The following is a 4,152-nucleotide window of genomic DNA, read 5'->3' as shown; positions in this document are numbered from 1 at the left end:
TGAGGACTCTTGATCTAGGATTTCTTGCTTGTTCCTTGTTTGGTTGTGGCTGTAGAGTAGGATCATTTGTCAGAGTGGCTATCTCACCTCTGGTTACATATGGTTACGCATTCCTTGCAGAGTTAGTCATGTATCCTTGTGTATAGGATGTTGCTATGTTGTGGTGATCTGCTAGATTTGTATATGTATATCCTGGTATGATAGCATGCAATAGTGGTGGTATGCTAGTTAGAGTACCAATAGGCAGGTTATCGTAAAGTGGAGTGTCCTAGGGATTGTATGTGGTCATGTAGGATAGCCCGAAAACTCTTGATCTAAGCTTTCTTGCATGTTCCTTGTTTGGTTGTGGCTCTGGAGCAGGACCATCTGTTCGGGTGGCTATCTCACCTCTGGTTACTTATGGTTACACATTCCATGGAGGCCAGCTGGTAGCAGAGCAGTGTGCTGTTAGAGATCTAGTAGGCGGTAGCGAACTGTATGATTGATACTGCATGTATTATATGCCTACTTGATCCTTGTTTGTTATATGTTGACATATGGTAGTGATTGAGGTTGAGGCGGTCCTGTTGTCTGCTGTAGGCCAAGATACCTGGTGCGGGCCGGCTGCAAGCCGTAGGCACGGAGGCTCGAGATGAGCGGTTGGGTTGAGGCGGCATGCCAACAAACCCTAGGTATTCCAGCCCGATGGCTGATTGGACCCGTTGCATGTTGGTATTCCAGTCCGATGACTGATTGAGCCAGGGTATTCCAATCCGATGATTGTGGGCCCGTTATGCATGCTAGTATGTTTGTTGTTTGGGGTATTTTGGGGAAAACTCGCTAAGCTTTGTGCTTGCCCGGTTGCTTATTGTTTCAGGTATCATCGGTTATCATGGGAAGGAGAAGGCGTGAATGTACACATTCATCAGCAACAATGAAGATTCTGCGTTTGAATATTACTTTGATTTTAGAAATGTAATCTTGATCAAATATATTTATTAATACAGGTCTTATTATATGAAGTTTTACCTTAATAAAAAAAAATTATTGTGAAAATGACACGTTACAAATATTTAGCCCCAAACTATGTAACCCATACCGATTCGGTATGACGATCCCAAGAACATGTCCTAGCATTATTCATTTATTTATTTATAACTAGGGAAGAACCCCGCTTTGCGGGGTTGGATACGCCAAAGAAATGGACAAAATAGTAAGATTTTATCGAGGTACAATGCAAAATTTCAAGAAATATATCATGTTATTTATAATTCCAAAAACCAATCACCAAATGTACATAAAAGCCAAGACAGCCTCCAGCAAACAACAAAATATAAAATAAACTAAAAAGAAACGAATAATTATATTAACAGAGAACAATTAAACACCTTCTTGTTTACAACTTCATAATTTCATAACATTATGAAGAAAAAGGGTATAAGAATTTACAATTGTCAAATACCAATTCATCATCAAACATTTTCTTGTTGACTTGGACCAATTTGTGCTTCATTACTAATCCAATAATGGCTTCCATTTGGTCCAGAAAGCTTAAACCTGCATAAACTCAAGATCAATTATATTAACATTGTAATCATATAAATTTCACCAAAAAAACATAATTCTAGTCTCATATTAACCTCTCCAAAACCGATTTTCCTTCCTTGTACTTTGATTCTTTTCATGAGCAGTTTCCTGTCATAAAGTTATACATTCATGTTTCAGTCATATATATATATATATATATATATATATATATATATATATATATATATATATATATATATATAGTTTAACTATCTGTTGATAAGCCACACGATTCTCCTCACTTCTTGGGAAACCATCGATTAGAAATCTATCCCTTTGATTAATAGATTCAATGGCATTTTTTTAACAATTTGACTGTCACTTATGAAGAAACGATTTTCCCTTTCGTAATCGTATCCATAATCATTTCACTGAAACCATAAATTGACAAATATTAAAAAGTCAAGGCCTAAGGGGAAGAGGTTTTGACTTACTAAGAAGGTGAAGTTGAAATCGGATACCCATATTCACTTTTGGAAGAAATTTACTTTCTCAGTAAATCTCCAACACTTAGATGTGTCAATCCATACGTCTCAGCAATCCTTGCACATTGTGTACCCTTTCCAACACATGGCCTCCTATCATATATACATATTATATTAATTATTAAAAAAACAAAAAAATATGTACTTTAAAGTGTTTCTTCATATGTGTTTTTAATTACCTAATACAAAGTTAATGGTTGGAGTCCTAGATTTGGACAGGATTCCAGCTTCTGCCTAAATCAATTTTTTAAAAAAAAAAAAAATAAATAAGATGGCAGAATATAATAAATGATCATTAGTTCAACTAAAATATAAATAATTAAAAACTTTTAAGTTGAATTATTTACATATAAAAGAGCTTTAATCTAATTGCACATAGTGAGTGACATACCGGCATTAGAAATGTTGTGCTGAATGCTTCAAGAAAAGTCAATCCATATGCCACCTTTGTCAATAGCAACACGACTCACTGTGAGAATAAAAAAGATAAAACAATTTGCATAAGAAAATTGTTTGTAATCAAATACACTATTGTGAATGTCTACAGGTGATGATTATAAATTCCTATATAACTGATAAACAGCAGCAAAAATGGAAGCATTCTCATAACTAATCAAATGAATAAAGTCATGTTTGTATGTACCTACCTGATTTAGCTGAGATGGTTTGGCTGCTGAAAAAAAAGTTGACAGTAAATTGTGTCGCCTCAACATTTCTGGATATAAAATCCACACATTGGCTTTATGTATGTTGTATAATCAACACCTGCAGATGTTCACAACTTTTAACTCGTTACATCCATACACGAATTCCATGCCATCTTCTCAATATTAAATACCCTGTTGTCACAATAAAACAAAACCATTTTTATCATAAATGCTTCTAGGAACTGATAAATCAAATCGAACTTAGGATGAATAACAATAACAATCAAAAGCGTTCAATTTGAAACAAAATTTCAGTGAAGAGTCTGCAATAAACGATTGTAATTTGACCGAAGATTTGGTCTTTAGTATTTTTGTTAGTCATACGCTGTGCCTATATTTTATTTTAGCTGCTTCTAAACACTAAAAACATCAAAGAGGTGAAAACATTAAAGAAGAACGGATTTAAACCCTAATTGTACACAAACATTAAAGAAGAAGAATAGATGATTTTTTTTACCTGGGCAAGTGTTTCCTTTGGGGAAGGGGCGTCGCAGGTACATAGCAGTCTGAGAAGGGGAATATGGGCGAGTCTGTGTGTACATGAGTCCTGCTTAGAGAGAGAAAGAGCGAACAACAAATGACGAATGAAAGCAAGATCAAAACCGATAGTTTCTTTTTTCGTTGTGAGTTTGCTTATCTTACAGGAAAATAAACCCTAAAATTCCATCCAAAAGCTGACGGTATAAATAAGGACAATCGGAAGTGGAGTAACCTGAGCAAGTTGGAATCGAGAGAGAGGGAAGGTGAAAAATCAGTACAGGATCGATGATGGTGGTGGCGAGAATCAGTATTAGATGTTTGTCATATTGACTTTTTCTTCGTTAAAGTTTGTTATGGTGGGTCTTTTAGAATTGGTTACTCCGGCCGTTAGAAGTCAGTTTAATCACAGTTAATTAACTTAACTAACATTAGTTAGCTGTTAGATGATGAGTTAGTAGTTAGTTAAGTCTTTCTTGTATATAAATATTGTTCTCTGTATTCATCGAGTAGAATTCAATACACATGAACATTTTGGTTCTTTTCTCTTGATCTTACTCGGATAATATGGTATCAGAGAACTTTTCTTCTGTGCTTCCGCATTCATCATATTAGTGATTCTTAATCACTGATTCTTCAATTTTCTCTTCGTGATTCATACTCTGTTTTTCATCTCTTTTCTTGTGATTTTGAGATCTAATCATGTCTGATTCAATTCCTTCGGTTTCTACACCTAGTTCTTCACAAAATGATGCTAGATCATCTGATGATCCGTATTACATTCATCATTCTGATAACCCTGGTACATTGCTTGTTAATCAAGTTCTCACATGGGACAATTATGTCTCTTGGTCACGATCGATGACAATTGCTTTGTTCGTGAAGAACAAACTTGAATTTGTTACTGGAGATCTACC

At 35.0% G+C, this 4,152-nt stretch overlaps 1 long non-coding RNA gene across 9 annotated transcripts; it reads right to left on the bottom strand.

The window, feature by feature from the left end:
* Positions 1-1,221: 1,221 nt before the first annotated feature.
* LOC145132880 (uncharacterized) lies at positions 1,222-3,586 on the bottom strand. 9 transcript variants are annotated; one of them, XR_013718277.1, is made up of 8 exons: positions 3,471-3,586; positions 3,216-3,305; positions 2,699-2,890; positions 2,443-2,496; positions 2,231-2,285; positions 2,001-2,144; positions 1,620-1,674; positions 1,222-1,536 (listed from the first exon to the last, which is right to left on the bottom strand). It is a non-coding gene; the product is annotated as an uncharacterized LOC145132880 (long non-coding RNA). The 9 variants fall into 9 exon arrangements; XR_013718279.1 differs by having other exon boundaries at positions 3,216-3,308; positions 3,401-3,583; XR_013718278.1 differs by having other exon boundaries at positions 3,401-3,583.
* Between the last annotated feature and the right edge of the window lie 566 nt (positions 3,587-4,152).

The sequence above is a fragment of the Lactuca virosa genome, chromosome 8, assembly GCF_052849685.1.
Source record: "Lactuca virosa cultivar CGN04683 chromosome 8, Lactuca_virosa_CGN04683_v6, whole genome shotgun sequence".
Taxonomy (NCBI): Eukaryota; Viridiplantae; Streptophyta; class Magnoliopsida; order Asterales; family Asteraceae; genus Lactuca; species Lactuca virosa.
The sequence above is the reverse complement of the archived record's forward strand: the minus strand, read 5'-3'. Positions and strand labels throughout refer to the sequence as shown.